This window comes from Lithobates pipiens, unplaced genomic scaffold, assembly GCF_037356315.1.
Source record: "Lithobates pipiens isolate NorthernLeopardFrog02 unplaced genomic scaffold, aLitPip1_a1.2 Scaffold_18, whole genome shotgun sequence".
NCBI lineage: Eukaryota > Metazoa > Chordata > Amphibia > Anura > Ranidae > Lithobates > Lithobates pipiens.
In genome coordinates, this window is record NW_027507758.1 from 320,660,079 (window position 1) to 320,679,223 (window position 19,145).

A 19,145-nucleotide genomic window follows, 5' to 3' on the forward strand; every position below is an offset into this window, starting at 1 on the left:
TTCTTAAGTCTCCATTCACCCCTCAGCATTTTTCTGCTTCTGACTATGCATATTTGTATGCTCAGTCCCCCAATGCTGGAGAAAATGCATGAGCTTTTTTCCAAGCATAGTCGGGTATATTATGGCTCCATAGACTTCAATAGGAACACCTGAAGAATTCCTCTCCTCCTATAGAATTGCGTGACCCCTGATGACGTCAGACGTTGCTGACCAAATGCGTTGGTTCGGATAGTACATGCCACGTCACTTCCGCCATCTTTTGGAATGCAGGTGGAACGCAATTGACGTCCCTGCTTGTTTTAATGAGCTTGTTTTGATCGGTAACACTGTAAGTGCATTTTTTTAGATATGATGCAATAAATTTTACAAACTACATCATGAGAAGCCTTTCTTTTTCTTCTTAAATTATGCAATATACCATACCTTTTGCCCGGTGGGTGTGTAACTTCATGGGCTGGTTTCCTTTCCGTGGAGAATACATCTCTGCTTGACATGCTGTTTATAACTATCTGTAATGGGTGTCATGTATTTTTGATGAGTAGGGTGTTTGCCTCCACCAGAAGAAGCCACTTCAGATTTTACATTTATCTATGGACTTTTAAAGAAGATATCACTTTCACTTGATTGGAGACATTTGGTGGCGGTGTATGGACATTGCACATATATTTAATTCATTCAAATTTGTTCGTTGAATGTATGGTCTATATTAGGTGTTTTTAGCTGAGAGCGCTTTTGGAGAAGAATTTTCTAATGATTTTTAACCAGATTACTACCTTCTTGGCTCATTAGCAGTTTTCTGGAACAAATGAGTTAGCCATGAGGTACTGTGCAGGTGCAGTGTCATGATCTATCCTTAAGGCAGCCAGATCCTAAAGAGCCTCCTGAGGGTATGCCCACCATGACTGGCAAGGCCTGGACCCTGGGTGGGACCAGCAATGTGGACAAGGTAAGCTATGGTTTCCCAGTACACTTAAACATACCAGTTCAGATCTCTGGTTAGATGGTTCCATCTAGTGGTCTGATAGCGAACCTCATCCTGAGTTCTCTGTTCATAATTCTATATGTCCATCAGCCTGGCTCGGTTTGTGGTCTGGTCGACCTTGTACATCCTCTCTCTGTCTCTTGAGAACTTGTACCTCTTGCTCAGCTTTCTACTGCAGTGGGTTATTCGTTGTCATCTGTCTGGACTCCTGCAAATCTTTCCCTTTCTAGAAGATCCTTATAAGAACAATTCTTCCTCCTTCTGTTCCCATCAGCTGCTGAAAAATGCTCCTGGTGCTATCAATCCAATGATCTATCAGTGTCTGATTAAAGCTTGTCTCTAGCAGCAATGCACACCAAACTGGGCATGTGCAGAGGCCTCCTAGAGCTCTTTGCTATTAGCAGATGGATTGGGAACAGTAAAAAAAGCGGAAGATCAGAGAAGACAGGTTCAAACAGCCTTTTTACACAATGCAGATGATTAACCACTTAGGTTCCACAGAGAGTATACCAAGCAGGCTTTACTGCATATACATACTGATTTTACTGTTGTGGGTTCAATAACATTTTAATCTAATTTAATCTAATTTAACACTAATATTTAACCACCGTCAAATGACGGAGTGATCACTTGTAAACAAACCGGCGTCATGTTATGACGCCGGTTCCTCCCTCCCCCTCTCTGTACCGATCGGTACAGCGGAGGGGGAAGAGATCGGTGTCAGCAGCGATGTGGGCTGCATCTGCAGTGCCCACATCGCTGCACACCGAAATTTAACCCCTCAATTCCCTGCCAACACTCTGCAATACCCTGCCATTACTCTGCATTACTCTGCAATACCCTGCCATTACTCTGCATTACTCTGCAATACCCCCATTACTCTGCATTACTCTGCAATACCCCCATTACTCTGCAATACCCCCATTACTCTGCATTACCCTGCAACACTCTGCATTACCCTGCAGCGCTCTGCATTACCCTGCAGCGCTCTGCATTACCCTGCAACGCTCTGCATTACCCTGCAGCGCTCTGCATTACCCTGCAACGCTCTGCATTGCCCTGCAACGCTCTGCATTGCCCTGCAACGCTCTGCATTGCCCTGCAACGCTCTGCATCGCCCTGCAACGCTCCGCAACGCCCTGCAACGCTCCGCAACGCCCTGCAACGCTCCGCAACGCCCTGCAACGCTCCGCAACGCCCTGCAACACTCCGCAACGCCCTGCAACACTCCGCAACGCCCTGCAACACTCCGCAACGCCCTGCAACACTCCGCAATGCCCTGCAACACCCTGCAACACTCTGCAATGCCCTGCAACACTCTGCAACGCCCTGCAACACTCCGCAATGCCCTGCAACACCCTGCAACACTCTGCAATGCCCTGCAACACTCTGCAATGCCCTGCAACACCTTGCAACACTCTGCAATACCCTGCAACACTCTGCAACGCTTTGCAATACCCTGCAACACTCTGCAATACCCTGCAACACTCTGCAATACCCTGCAACACCCGCCAATACCCTGCAACACTCTGCAATGCTCTGCAACACCCGCCAATACCCTGCAATGCAATACTCTGCAACGCCATACTCTGAGATACCCAGCCATAGTCGGTGATACCCTGCAATACCCAGCCATAGACATCCCCCCCCCCTCCCGCCGCCCTCCGGTGCTTCTATCGAATCGCTAATACGATCAAAGACAGAATCTTTTTTTTTATTTTTTTTCATGCTTCCCAGCTTAGAGGTGAGATGTGGGGTCTTATTGACCCCACATCTCACTGTAAAGAGGACCTGTCATGCCATATTCCTATTACAAGGGATGTTTACATTCCTTGTAATAGGAATAAAAGTGATCAAAAAAATTATTTTTGGGGAAAAAAATGTCAAACTAAAATAAATAAAGTAAAATGAACAATAAAAAAAAATGTTTTTTTTAAAGTGCCCCTGTCCCCATGTGCTCGCATGCAGAAGCGAACGCATACGTAAGTCCCGCCCACATATGAAAACGGTGTTCAAACCACACATGTGAGGTATCGCTGCGAACGTTAGAGCAAGAGCAATAATTCTAGCCCTAGACCTCCTCTGTAACTCAAAACATATAACCAGTAACCAGGATTTTTAAGTAGCGACGTTTGGCGCCATTCCACGAGCGTGTGCAATTTTGAAGAGTGACATATTAGGTATCTATTTACTCAGCGTAACTTCATCTTTCACATTATGGAAAAATTGGGCTAACTTTACTGTTTTTTTTTTTTTTTTTTTAAGCCCAAAACTGTTTTTTTTTCCAAAAAAAAGCATTCGAAAAAGTACTGCGCAAATACCGTGCGAGATAAAAAGTTGCAAAGACCACCATTGTATTCTCCAGGGTGTTTGCTAAAAAAAACATATATAATGTTTTGGAGTTCTATGTAATTTTCTAGCAAATAAATGATGATTTTTACATGTAGGAGAGAAATGTCAGAATTGTCCTGGGTGCTCCAGAACACCTGATGGCGCTCGCTGCATGTTGGGCCTCTGTATGTGGCCACACTGTGTAAAAGTCTCACACATGTGGTATCGCCATACTCGGGAGTAATAGCAGAATGTGTTTTGGGGTGTAATTTGTGGTATGCATATGCTGTGTGTGAGAAATAACCTGATAATATGACAATTTTGTGAAAAAAAAAAAAAAAAGTAAAAAAAATCTTGATTTTGCAAAGAATTGTGGGAAAAAATGACAACTTCAAAAAACTCATCATGCCTCTTACTAAATACCTTGGAATGTCTTCTTTCCAAAAAGGGGTAATTTGGGGGGTATTTGTACTTTTCTGGCATGTTAGGGTCTCAAGAATTGAAATAGGCCGTCAGTACTTCAGGTGTGATCAATTTTCAGATATTGGCACCATAGCTTGTGGACTCTTTAACTTTCACAAAGACCAAATAATATCCACCAATTTGTACTTATTTTTACCAAAGATATGTAGTAGTATAAATTTTGGCCAAAATTTATGAAGCAAAAATTACTAATCTGCTAAATTTTCTAACAGAAACAAAGAAAAATTCATTTTTTTACAGAATTTTCGGTATTGTTTCCTTTATAGCACAAAAAATAAAAAACCCAGCGGTGATTAAATACCACCAAAAGAAAGCTCTATTTGTGTGAAAAAAAGGACAAAAATTTCATATAGGTCCAGTGTTGCATGACTGAGTAATTGTCATTCAAAATGCGAGAGCACCGAAAGCTGAAAATTGGTCTGGTTATTAAGGGTGTTTAAGTGCCCAGTGGTCAAGTGGTTAAAATAAACCATTTTTTTTTTATTTCTTCTTTGTTTTTCATCCAGTCTTGACCTCTTTTGTAGTTTTGAAAATAACTGAAATGATGTAGTATTAAAGTTTGTCTTGAGACTGTTTTTCTTATGTTTTTTTACTTCTTTGTAAGCATACATTGTGATATCTTGATTGTATCATAAAGTATGTATGTGACATTACAAATTAAATATTAAAATATATATATTTTTTTTAAAACAAGTCAGTGTCACTTATACATGTTCTGATTGCTCTGAAGTTTGTATAGGAAGCTTAGATATTCTTCAGTGATTTTTAGTGAATGAACACATTAGCATATGTAGCAATGTACATCTGTTTAACTTTCACAAAGACCAAATAATATCCACCAATTTGTACTTATTTTTACCAAAGATATGTAGTAGTATAAATTTTGGCCAAAATTTATGAAGCAAAAATTACTAATCTGCTAAATTTTCTAACAGAAACAAAGAAAAATTCATTTTTTTACAGAATTTTCGGTATTGTTTCCTTTATAGCACAAAAAATAAAAAACCCAGCGGTGATTAAATACCACCAAAAGAAAGCTCTATTTGTGTGAAAAAAAGGACAAAAATTTCATATAGGTCCAGTGTTGCATGACTGAGTAATTGTCATTCAAAATGCGAGAGCACCGAAAGCTGAAAATTGGTCTGGTTATTAAGGGTGTTTAAGTGCCCAGTGGTCAAGTGGTTAAAATAAACCATTTTTTTTTTATTTCTTCTTTGTTTTTCATCCAGTCTTGACCTCTTTTGTAGTTTTGAAAATAACTGAAATGATGTAGTATTAAAGTTTGTCTTGAGACTGTTTTTCTTATGTTTTTTTACTTCTTTGTAAGCATACATTGTGATATCTTGATTGTATCATAAAGTATGTATGTGACATTACAAATTAAATATTAAAATATATATATTTTTTTTAAAACAAGTCAGTGTCACTTATACATGTTCTGATTGCTCTGAAGTTTGTATAGGAAGCTTAGATATTCTTCAGTGATTTTTAGTGAATGAACACATTAGCATATGTAGCAATGTACATCTGTTATTACCAGTATGGGTAATGGCACTCATTTTTTTAGGAATTCAGTGGTTTTACTTGTAGGTCACCAATCGGAGTCAAGGGTATCCAAAAATAGATTTTTTTTTTTTTTTTTTTTATGGCAGAACTCTTCCTGGTTGCTATAGAGTAACTCGTAACATAAAACATATGTACAAATTCAAACTGTAAGACTTACATATGTGCTACTCTGATTAATCAAAAGCATTTTCCTTTCTTCCTGCCTTGATGTCCTCTGTTCATATACACCAGCACTTCCTTTGTCCCTGTCTGCTAAGTCAACACAGTTATTACCCATATATTGTCACAGTGGAGCATATGAAGTTGCGAAACTAGCTTTCATAATAGTTGGAAAGCAATGCAATCAGTAACTTGTTTTATATTTTATACAAAATCAGATCACATTCAAGTGGCGTAATACATTGCTAGAAAGAATGCTGTGTTTGGCATCACCCACCCTTGTTCCAGGACATCACCCAAAGAAAGAAAGCTGCATAACTAATTCTTTTATTCCAAAAAGTTATTTATATAAGAATGTGATTGTTGTCTATCTGCTTTTCTCATAATGATTTGCTGATTTGTTCCAAAATCCTATGTTATTTGGAAAACATTCTTTAAACTATCATCAGTTACGTATACCAGGCAACATATATTTCAGAGTCTTTCAGTGGAGCACAATGGATTACACATTAGATCACACTGGATTCCATCACTGGGGGTTTATTTCATAGAATGTTTCACAAAAGGAACTTTCCATATATCCTCATAACTTCCAAGAAATCGAAACTTTTCATAACCGTTTTCCAAACATCTTAATACATAAAACCCAGAGGCTTTAAAGTGCCACTGTTGTGGAGAAAAAAATAATCCCCCCTGGGTGATCAATGTACATTTCAAGGTTTTTAACAAACTTTGTTCCTTCATGTTTCTGCTTTGAAGAAGGCTCTGTATTTCTTTAGGAATCATTTTTAATAACAAATTAGAATATGGCTTGTGTTGCAGTTGTATGTTACACTTTTTTAATTTATATTTCTTTTGCACGTAAGTGGAGTTATCTAGTTATAATTTAATTTAGTAGCCCTTTGTGAATATTATTGTTCCCTGATCAACCTGAAAAGTTCAGCTAGCTACATGAGGCTACACAGACACTAGCTTCTACGCATCAGTTAATAAGTATGACGTACAATAAGCATTTACAAAATGTGAAGGAGATACTCTCATGAAGATGATATGGTATGGTACCAGTGGATTTGGAATAGCCCTTTGGAGTTTTGATAAGTAGCAAAGTTAGTAGCTTTTACCATAGCATGTAGAATTTATAATGGACTGCATGACTTTTGGTTCGCTTTATTACATCACTTATGCTCACTATACAATTTGTACATTCTACTTTAGGTCATAGTGCAAGGGCCCTGCCAGATTGAATACAGATTTATTAGGTACATTAGGTCTGTCCTCCTTTTTATATACAGTAGTCTTGGTAAATCTAAAAGAGATTGTAAAGTCATTTTGTATAGTGTATGGCCACCTTCTGTTATACATTTTGTATTTATTAGGCTTGCTCCGATACCTGAAACCAATACTTTCAGGCTCGGTTATTTTAGATGTCAGTGGGATTCCCCCACTGACAGCTGAAATATAGAAAAAAAGCCGGTAATTATAAGTTAAGGAGTGGGGCCGCTGCTTCCTTAACTGATGACCTCATTCAGCTGTCAGTGGTGTTCCCCAGTTGACAACCTAAGTGTAAACTAAGTCCCAGCAATTGGAGCTGTAAAAAAAAAAAAAAAAGCACCCGGGCAATGTTTATCAAAAACCATGCTCAGCCGCTGAAACAAATGGCTAAAAAGATACATTGTTTCTTTATGTTTATACATCTATGGATCAAAGGGATGAACTTCGATCTGCAGATGAAATAAGTTTAAAGCAGCCTGTAAAAAATTTTTTTTTTTTAAATTAAATGTTCCTTTTTTAACCCCTTATTAACCTTAATTTACTCTAATATGCCTTAATTAGCTCCTTATTCTCCTCCATTTAATTATTATTTTTCTGCAAATTTTTTTGGTTCACTTCTATTTTATAAACTATTAATAATTACAACTTTTTTTTGTTTGCTAATATTTTCACACATTTCACCCGTTGGCTCTTTTAAGATGTTTGCTATACAGGGGCAGGGCTTATGGCCAGGTGACCACCGTGATTTGCTGTCACGGGGCGGTCACATGATCGTGTAAAGTCTTGATTGCAAACGGCAATTGCGATTGGGAAATTTCCATGAGTCTCCGATCACTGTGCCGGGAGCACGCAAGGCGCATGCTCTCGGCACTATTACACGCAAATATGCGGCCGCTCGGTGCCAAGGCCCGGCCGCTGAGAGGGCGCATATTTGCGTGCTGTCGACATTAAGAGGTTAACATATATATTTACACGCTTTAAAAAAAAACTACAGTGCTCATCTAGGCCACTAAAGTGCTCTACAGTGCCCATCAGTGACACTACAGTGCTCATCAGTGCCACCCTATCAGTGGCTCTTGAAGGTTCTACTGTATGTGGCCAGGCTGTCTAAAAGCCTTACACGTGGTATTGCCATACTCAGGAGGAGTAGCAGAATATATTTTGGGGTGTAATTTGTGGTATGCACATGCTATGTGTTAGAAATATCTTATAAGTCGACAACTTGTACAGGGATAGGGACAATTGTAGACACTCAGGTTGAACTGGATGGACTGGTGTCTTTATTCAACCTTACTAACTATGTAACTTTGTGTAAAAAACAAAACAAAAAAAAGATGCGTTTTCATTTTCTTTCCACGTTTTCCAAAAACCTGTATAAAAAAAATGACCCGTTCAAAAGACTAATTATGCCTCATAGAATATACGTTGGGGTGTTTGCTTTCCAAAATGGTGTCATTTTTTGGGTGTTTACATTGTCCTGGTGCCCCAGGGCCTTTTATGCTCCTAGAATGCCTGAAGGTGCTACTTGCATTTTGGGCCTCTGTATTAGGGATTGACTGATATTGTTTTTTTCTGTGCCAATATGATACCAATATTTTGGCCACCTCTCAGGCCGATAGCCGATATTGTGTGCTGACATTCCGTACATTTAAAAAAAAAAAGTTACAATTTTTTTGTAAACATCCCTTGGGACAGTAATAGGCAGTGACAGGTACTCTTTATGGAGGGAGACCCCAAACCCCTCCTCTGCACTTGAAAATATTCAAAATGTCAAGATGGGCATTTCTGAATACTTTATATTCTTTAAAACTGGCGCGTTTAAGATGCCAGTAATATGGGACGTGATGGCATGACAACGCTTCCATTTTACTAGATCTGAGCTGGTGGCACAGAAGAGCCCAGGCGAGTGGCAGAAGGCAGTGGGAGGGGGAGGGACTTCCCCTCTCGCTGCTTGTAATAACAGCCAAGCAGCTGTTAAGCCGCATCAGTTATTACAATAAAGCCGACAGTCCGATCTAAAGAACGGTCCCGGGGTGATGCCTGCAGCTGCAAGCATCACCCTGGTAAAACCCCTTGAAGCAATATTGGTAGTATCGGGTACGATAATCGATCGATCCCTACTCTGTATGTGACTAGGGTGTGTAACAGTCTCACACATGTGGTATCATCATACTCAGGAAGAGTAGCAGAATGTATCCATGTGAGAGAAATATCCTGTTAGTATGACAATTTTGTGGGGGGGGGGGGGGGGGAATCTTTATTTTGAATTGTGAGAAAAAGTGACAAATTCAAAAAACTCACTATGCCTCTTTATACCTTGGAATGTCTACTTTCCAAAAAGTGGTCATTTGGGGGTATTTGTACTTTCCTGGCTTGTTAGGGCCAGTTCCCATTAATGCGATGTCCAACAACGGATGGGATTCACACTGCAGTGCAAATCACATGCGATTTCAGCCATACAGATAGTATGGTTGATTTCGCATTACATTCGAACCAAACTCGCACAGGACCCTTTTTTTGGTCCGCAGCAGAATCTTATCACATGGGTGTTCACAACCATGCGATCTGATTCTTGTCCAAATTTGCAGTTCGCACTGCGGTATGCAAACTGATTTGGGAGTGTCATAAACTTTCAATTGACACTCCCAGCAGTTGGCATAGGGCAGTGTGAACTGCCGCCGGGAGACATGCGATGTGAATTCACAGCGTTCCCACATCGCTGCAGTGTGAACCAAGCCTTAGTGTCTCAAGAAATTAGGTAGTACATCAGGTGTGATCAATTTTCAATGATTGCCACCATAGCTTGTAGACTCTATAACCTTTACAAAGACCAAATAATATACACTTATTTGGGTTATTTTTTACCAACGATATGTGGGGGACTGGTGTTTTTATTGTTTGGGAGACGTGTGTTTACACTAGGGTGGTGATCAGTAAAAAGCTGTAAAAAAAACAGCTCATACTCACTGATCTTCAGACGGCTGCAGCGATCCCCTCTCCTCTCCTCACCGACAACTTCTGTGTGAGGAGAGGAGAGCCGATTGCCTAGCAACCAGCTCTGTGTTTACATCGCATGATGGCTGTGATTGTACACGTCCGTCATGTGATCAGGAGGGCCAATCACAGAGCCCTCTTGCCGATCGGAGATGCGCCGTGTCTGGGTGACACGAGCGCATCGGGATTGCGCCACTGCACGTGCAAGCCCCCTTCTTCTGAGAGACTTTCCTGAACGTCCACTCAGAAGGAGAGAGCACCCGCCCAGCCGTTCGTTTATGTACTTTGGCAGGGTGGGAAGTAGTTAAGTGCCCGGTGGGCAAGTGGTTAAAGGTACAGATAGAACCCTTAGATTTGTTGTCATTCTCACAGTTGGGCTGAAGAGTACTTTTGGGAATTCAAGACAGATGCGTGAAGAGAGCTTGGCAAAAGCTTGCTGTACAGACTACACTTCAGCTTTTACGAACTAAAATGTGTGAACGGAGACAAACAATGAATTGTTTTTTAACCTCCTCGCGCCCGCCCTATGGCCGAATGACGGCAGTAGAGCAGGCGCCTTCGTCCGGGTTGTCGTCCCTGGACGGCGTGATGTTTACTTCCGCAATGCGCGCCGCCGCGGGCGCGCATCGCGGAAGTTCTGTGTTCGCCGTGTCCCCCGGGGACAGGCAAACACAGATCGCTGTAAACGGCCAATCACAGCGGCCGTTTACAGCGTGATCGGCGTATCCAATGGGAGATGATCTCATATGTTTACATATGAGATCATCTCTCAGCGCCGCTCTCCTTCCTCGCACAGACAGTGCGAGAGGGGAGAGATGAACGGCTGCAGCGGCAGCCGTTCTGACTGTGAAAGAAAAAAAAGTAAAAAAATAAAATAAAGTGCCATCCTCCCCTAGCAGTGCCATCCTCCCCTAGCAGTGCCATCCACCCCCAGCAGTGCCATCCGCCCCAGTGCCATCTGCCCCAGTGCCATCTGCCCCAGTGCCATCCGCCCCAGTGCCATCCACCCCAGTGCCACCTGCCCCCAGTGCCATCCACCCCAGTGCTACCTGCCCCCAGTGCCATCCACCCCAGTGCTACCTGCCCCCAGTGCCATCCACCCCAGTGCTACCTGCCCCCAGTGCCATCCACCCCAGTGCTACCTGCCCCCAGTGCCATCCACCCCAGTGCTACCTGCCCCCAGTGCCATCCACCCCAGTGCTACCTGCCCCCAGTGCCATCCACCCCAGTGCCACCTGCCCCCAGTGCCACCTGCCCCCAGTGCCACGTGTCGTCAGTGCCACGTGTCGTCAGTGCCACGTGTCAGTGCCACATAGTGCCATCTGTCATCAGTGCCATTTGTCATCAGTGCCACCTGTCAGTGTCACGTGCCATCTGTTGTCAGTGTCACGTGTCATCAATGCCACTTATCAGTGCCATCTGTCATCAGTGTCACGCGTCATTGGTGCCACGTATTAGTGCCATCTGTCACCGGTGGCACGTATTAGTGCCACGTATTAGTGCCACGTGTCATCAGTGCCACGTATTAGTGCCACGTGCCATCAGTGCCACGTATTAGTGCCACGTGTCATCAGTGCCACGTATTAGTGCCACGTGTCATCAGTGCCACATATTAGTGTCATCTGTCATCAGTGCCACATATTAGTGCCATCTGTCATCAGTGCCACGTGTCATCAGTGCCACGTATAAGTGTCATCATTGCCACGTATCAGTGCCATCTGTCATCAGTGTCACGTGTCATTGTCCTGGTATTTCAAAAGTGTAATAAATAGTCAACAAGTTAGATGTGTAATTTATGCTTCTAGAACACATGATGGCGCTCCCTGCATGTTGGGCCTCTCTATGTGGCCAGGCTGTGAAAAAGTCCCACACATGTGGTATTGTAATACTCAGGAGGAGTAGCAGAATTTTTTGGGGGGTGTCATTTGTGGTATACACATGCCACGTGAGAGAAATAACCTATTACAATGACAATTTTGTGGAGAAAAATAAAAAAAATGAAAAATCTTCATTTTGCAAAGAATTGTGGGAAAAAAATGACAACATCAAAAAGCTCACCATGCCTCTTACTAAATACCTTGGAATGTCTACTTTCCAAAAAGGGGTCATTTGGGGGGTATTTGTACTTTTCTGACTTGTTCGGGTCACAAGAAGCGAGATAGGCCACCAGTACATCAGATGTGATCAATTTTGTGCGATTCGCACCACAGCTTGTAGACGCTCTAACTTTCACAAAGACCAAATAATATCCACTAATTTGGGTTATTTTTACCAAAGATATGTAGCAGTATAAATTGTGACCAAAATTTATGAAGAAAAATTAATAATTTGCATAATTTTGTCACAGAAACAAAGAAATATGCGTTTTTTTTCAAAATTTTCGGTCTTTTTTCATTTATAGCGCAAAAAATAAAAACCCCAGAGGTGATCAAATACCACCAAAAGAAAGCTCTATTTGTGGGAAAAAAAGGACAAAAAATTCATTTGGGTACAGTGTTGCATGACTGAGTAATTGTCATTCAAATTGTGAGAGCACCGAAAGCTGAAAATTGGTCTGGGCAGAATGGTGTTTAAGTGCCCAGTAAGCAAGTGGTTAAAGTAGGGGACTGTGTTGCCTATTGTTTTATTGTCAAATTTTACCTCTCATCTTCAAATTTGTTTTTGTAAAATGTCTGTTTTCCTACACGTTAAGAAAAGGGACATTCTTTTGAGAACAGCGGCATGCATGTTTTGAACAGTGAGGGCAACTAGTTCACAAGAGTAAAGAGGCCACCCTTATCAAAGTGGAACAACCATTACTAAACAGCGGTTCAGCACCATCTGTTTTGCCACATATGATGCCATTTTAACATCTCTACCCTGACATTTTGGCAAACATTCAAACCATCAGCCATTTAACTCAAAGGATTTCCATTTATGAATCCCTCCTGACACCAAAGATGGGATTATTTAACTAGTACATAGTAGTTCCACAATTTTCACTCCTCCCATCCTGTGCTTAGACAATAACATATACTTTTCCATAGTAATTGGATCAAGGCATTGGTTTGATATAAATGCTGGGATGTTTTCATGACACTCAGAACTGAAAAAGTGGCTTGGACAAGCTTTGTAATGCGACTAAATACTACCTGATATATCAGGAACCAGGTAACTTAGCGCCTTCACAGACATTTTTCACAATGGTTGTTTAAATCTGTTGCCAGGAGCTTTTGACCATTAGAAAAGCATAAGGCCCAGCAAACACAAATACAGAAAACTATTGCAACAACTAGGGTTTGAGCTGTCAGTTTTAAGTCATCAAATGTGTGAAAAATAATTTCTGATAAACTGCTGTACTTTGAAGAAAAATTATCTGTAATAGGAATTACTTAATTATAAGCACCAAAAAGGAGCAACCCCATAATTCCACATATCCAATCTTCTGGTAGCATTATTAGTACATAGCTATCTGTAACCAAAATATGTTGAAGTCATGCATTTCGAATATCTTTATTTACTGCTCTCATGGTTTTTGATTTTCTAAAAGTAGATATTTGGCCTGCAGGAAAATGGACAAGTGTGAACTAATCCTTATATGTTATGTATCACTTGTGGTAGAATGCATGCATTTTACTACAAAGGTATTGCCAGCTGAAATCTCATTTATTAATGTGCATCAAGACTATATCAATATGCTGTAGTTTTGTTGTTTTAGAAAGAAAACAAAAATAGAGCTTTTTTTTTTTCTTGCAGTAATATGTTTTTGGGTTCGCAAAATAAAGTACGTACGATGTACGATATGCATTGGTGCCAAAGGGCCCTTAGTATTGTTTTATATTTTAATTGATAAATTCAAAAATGTGCCATCCCCTGACTTCCTCTAAGTTTTCTACTTTATCACTTTGCTTATTAATGTAATTGTTATAGCGCAGCTGCAAAGTGAAGATTTGCTGTGATTTATTTAACATAATCTGGTGCACACTGATTGCAATAGACACTAATGTCGATGTGCTACATTATTTAAATGTAAAAGGTAGAATTCTCAACAAGCCAGATGTGCTGAAATGGAAGGAGATTGAAACCTATCTGTTTGCAGCTGTAGACTTGCTGTAATAAATATGTACGCAAAAACTTTTTTTTTACAGTTTATTTGAAGTGAGATCACATTTATTAATAGTTAATACAGCACAAAAAAGTTATAGAACAAAGTGAAACTTTGTAGAAATTATGCAAAAGAAAATATTTGCGGTAAGATTAAAAAAAGTTGCATTGGCTATTGTGCAAAGATCTTTAGCCACAGATGTATCTTTCAAGTAGGGATCTGATCATGTATTTCAAGCTTAGAGTAGTTCTAAAGCTAAAACTTTTTTTTTTGCCTCTCTGCATTAAGGTTAAACCTGTTTTGGTGATAATTTTGCCCCCTCACCCCCTCCTTGTTACTTACCTAAGCCCTCACTCAATCTAACACTATGCCTGTCTGCAGCGGTTCTGTCTCCATTTTATTCATTTTTCTTGATCTACAAACTCAGTTTTGACATACATAATTTCTGTACCCAGGATGTCAAATCATGATTCTATTTATCTTGTCAATAAGAGCTGGAACTGCTTTTATATGACCTTGTTAATATTCTTGCTATTCTCTTTTGCACTGAAAAGGGCAAGTATTGCATGCCATTTTGTAATTGTGGTCTTCATAAAACCTTTATAGAAAGTAAAATATAAAAAGTGAGATGTTTTAGGGGATGGGGAGGACCAAGTCCACAGTTCATGAAATGCAACTTTGTTTATGAATGATGTTAAAATTTTGAATACCATATGCCTTAAAAAAAAAAAAAAAAAACAATTCATGTGGTTTTACAGCCTTTTGTGTTGCTTCATCTTTAAAAGTCAATACATGAGAATACTCATCACCTCAAAACACTCACTGGGCTTCGGGAAAATATAAAAGTCTCTGCTGTAAAACATTAATGATTTGTCAGCCTTTTCAGACTCGGCAAAGCTGAAAGGATTTCTAATGTACATAGGAAAAAAATGCTGCAGAACATCTCTGATATTTTCAGGTTTCGAAGTGTCTATCTACAAATGTATCATTTTTGTTTGCCATTAGCTCTGAAATCATATAAATGTTTGGAAAACTATTGATCGCACAAAATATACAGCAACACCTTCACTCTGTTTGTAAATGTGTAAGGTGTAGTTTATATTTCTTGGGCTTTTCTCGTTAGTCTCAATTTAGGAAACATACATTTTTCCCAAATATAATATTTATATCATTTAAATTTGGGGGCAAACAACATTTATGAATGTTTATAAAACGTTTTAGTCCAGCTGTGTGCTGCTTTATTTATATTTTATATATGCTATATATAAGACCTTTTAGCCTGCATTCACATCTGAGCAAAGCATTTTCCTGCTGGTTTTTCAGGCTTGAGCTTTGTTCAAGTTTTTTTTTTTTTTTTGCACATATACAACACCAATTCCAAAAAAGTTTGGACACTGTAAAAGCTACATAAAAACTGCTAAGATTTGCAAATCTCATAAACCCATATTTTATTCACAATAGAAAATAGAAGACATATATCAAATGTTTAAAGGGTAAATGTACCATTTTAGGAAAGTTTGTTTTGAAATTGATGGCAGCAACACGTCTCAGGCCAACAAAGAACAGGCAAACTACATGTGTACTAACACTGAAGAGCTGCAAGAACATTTTACAGCTAAATAGGTTAATTGGCAACAGCTTGGTAACATGATTAGGTTTTGTGACAGACATAACCAAGGGGCTTCTGGAGAGGACTAGGAGCGAGCCTCTTACCCACTGACTATGGCCCAGGAAGAAAGCAGATCCTTCCCTAATGATGGACCACCACTTAATGGACACCGAGAACGTGGTTTGGATTACTGCAGATGGGACAGTAATATTTATCAACAATATCCCTCAAGAAATCTATGATATGTTAATTACAGTGTATCTCAGTGGTGGAACATTGTATGAGCTTTGCCTCAGACTATTGTAGGTAGGAGACAAACAGTCTGCTACTGGGGTCTCATGCTATTGTCTGTTTAATAAGGTGTTCTGTGTTTATACTTGGGCTACTTTCACACTGGGGGCGTTGTGCTATGCTAGAGGCCGAAAAAAAAAAACGCCCGAAAAGCGCCGCTACAGCAGTGCTTTGCAGGCGGGTTTGCAGTGCTGCCCCATTGTTTTCAATGGGAAGGGGCGCTTTAGGAGTGGTAAATACACCGCTCCTACAGCACTCCAAAGATGCGGCTTGCAGGACTTTTTTGAACGCCCTGCAACAGCGGCTGTTTCAGGGCGCTTTGCAGACACTATTTTTAGCACTTTATCACCTGCAAAGCGCCTCAATGTGAAAGCAGCCTAAGGATAATGTATAATGTACTCTGCTCTACGCTAGTTGTTGGGCAGTCTGTACACCTGGGCTGGTTTAAGGTCTGCATTAATTAGCATGTTAATTATATCGTTGTTAGCTAGTAGTTGCTAGAAGAGAGGAGTGTAGCCATGAGACAGCCCTACCTTGTTATCTAACTCCAGTGTGTGATGTTTTGGGTAAATATTTGGGTTATTGGGTATGTGGGGGACTGACACACTTTTCAAGTGTATAAAAAGCCTGTATCCTTGTCCAATAAAACATTCCATGTTCCTACAAGCTAGTGTCTGCTGGTGTTGTACAGGTGGCTGTAATATCTGATCACCGATGTTAAGACTGGAGGAAGCTGTATACTGACGGAAACACTCAAGCTGAGTGCGACAGGGTTCTGCGACAGGGTTCTGTGACAGGTTTAAAAAGAGTGTCTTAGAGAGAGTGTCTCATAAGTAAAGATAGGTAGACTTTAACCAATTTGTGAAAAGCAGTGTCAAAAATTGTCAATTTCAGATTAATGTTGGAAAAGACTTTGACTATATGAACATCTACAGTACTCAATATCCTCAAAAGATTCCAAGAATCTGGAGAAATCTGAACCAAATCCAGAAACACTGCTGGTCTGTTGAAAACTCTGTGGTCAGAAGAATTTAAAATTTACATTCTTTTTGGCAAACTATGTGTACCACATCCTCCAGAAAGAGAAGACAGACCTTCCAGCTTATTAGCTACATTCGCATACTAATTGTATGAGGGTTCACTAGTGCAAATGGAATGGGCAGTTTCCACATGTGAAAAGGCACCATCAATGCTATAAGATATATCCGTGTTTTATTGCCACATATGCTCCCATCCAGATTACTTTTTTTCAGGGAAGGCCTTGCATATTTCAGTAGGACAATGCTAAACCACATACTGCATCTAGGGCAACATACTGCTTTTGCACAACAAAGACGACCCAGGACTGTTGAGCATACAAGAATGGGACAATTTCCTCTCCCAAAACTTCAGTACCTTCAGTTCCCAGACTTTTACAGATTGTTGTTAAACGAAGAGGGGATGTAAACATGTCTCTGTCCCAACTGATTTTAAACATATTGCTGTAATCAGTTATCATCAGTTATTATTATTTTTTCCTAAAATGGTACATTTTCTATTGTGAATAAAAATATAGATTTGTGAAATTTGCAAATCATTGCATTCTGCAAATTCAGGTAGATTTTGCAAAGCATCCCAACTTTTTTGGAATTGTGGTTGTATCAAGCTTCAGGCATTTTATTCTTAGGCTGGGGCAAGAGGAGGAAATTAGCTCCTCAGGTGCAAAAATATGCATACCATGCATTTACAGGCACCCTAGATAAAGTCTATGGTGCCAAAACTGCCAAAATATTCTCTCAAGGAAAAAAAAAGCTGATGTACTTTTTTTTAGCATGGACATAGATCATAACGAGACTGAGGAAACTGGGGCAATTAGAAGGATGTGATTCTGCATTATAAACATTGTAAGGCATAGGGTGATGAGCTGCAAAATGCTCAAGTGTGAATGGAGGCTAAAACCTGAGCACTGCACTCTGAAGAACTCACAGTACCCAGTGTTTTAGAGGTATTATTGTTTTGTTCTCAAACACCTGCAGGTTGATGGCGTAATTCATCAATTCTCAGACTGCCTACACAGAATTACATTTCAGTGAATTTATGATAAATGACACTTGGAGGTGTTTGCAGGTCATGCACTAATGCATCCTTATTTAAAGCACTGTGGTTCAGGCAACAGCAGAAATTCATATTGAGAACTGTAGTAGTAGTAGTAGTTATTTGAAACTGAACATATCCATGAGTGTTCTGCAACAGTACCTATCTTACTGTCAATGTGGTGGCCAGTTCAAGCTTAGCACAAATAGTCTCTAGTAAAGAAAATATATGATAAACATTAGTCGATCCAGAGATATTTATTGCTGAAATTATATGCAAATCTCAATATTTTCCTGTAAATATCACTGTGCCCTGGATCTCGGGTATCCTTTTTTGGTGAATGTCACCTATCATTTTGAAGCATCAAGAAGGGTTACCAATTGTGGGCAGGGCCAGTCAAAGCTTCTACTGGAAAAGTCACAATTTACATATACAGTGAGGGGAAAAAAGTATTTGATCTCCTGCTGGGTTTGTACATTTTCCCAGTGACAAAGAAATTATCAGTCTATAATGGTAGGAATATTTTAAGTGAGAGACAGAATAACAGCAAAATTCAGGAAAACACATAAAAAAAAAAAAAAAAGTTATAAATTGATTTGCATTTTAATAAGTGAAATTAGTATTTGACCCCTTCGCAAAACATGATTTGGTGCTTAGTGGCAAAACCTTCACTGGCAATAACAGAGGTCAGATGTTTCATGCAGTTGGCCACCAGGTTTACACACATCTCAGGAGGGATTTTGTCTCACTCCTTTTTTGCAGATCCTCTTCAAGGGTTCAAGGCTTCAATAAGGTTTAGAGGCTGATGTTTGGTAACTCAAACTTTCAGCTCCCTCCACATATTTTCTATGGGATTTAGGTCTAGAGCCTGGCTAGGCCACTCCAGGACCTTAATGTGCTTCTTCTTGAGCCACTCCTTTGTTGCCTTGGCCGTGTGTTTTGGGTCATTGTAATGCTGAAATACTCATCCATGACCCATTTTCAATGCCCTGGCTGAGGGAAGAAGGTTCTCACTCAGGATTTGACGGTACATGGCCTCGTCCATGGTCCCTTTTGATGCAGTGAAGTTGTCCTGTCCCCTTAGCAGAAAAACACCCCCAAAGCATAATGTTTCCTCTACCATATTTGATAGTGGGGATGGTGTTCTTTGGGTCATAGGCAGAATTCCTCCTTCTCCAAACACAGCAAGTTAAGTTGATGCCAAAGAGCTCAATTTTGGTCTCTCCCAACCACAACACTTTCACCCAGTTCTTCTTTGAATCTTTCAGATGTTCATTAGCAAACTTCAGACAAGCCTGTGC

At 40.2% G+C, this 19,145-nt stretch overlaps 1 protein-coding gene across 1 annotated transcript in view; it reads left to right on the forward strand.

The window, feature by feature from the left end:
- RNGTT (RNA guanylyltransferase and 5'-phosphatase) overlaps nt 1-19,145 on the forward strand; it is a 463,180-nt gene that overhangs the window by 390,698 nt on the left and 53,337 nt on the right.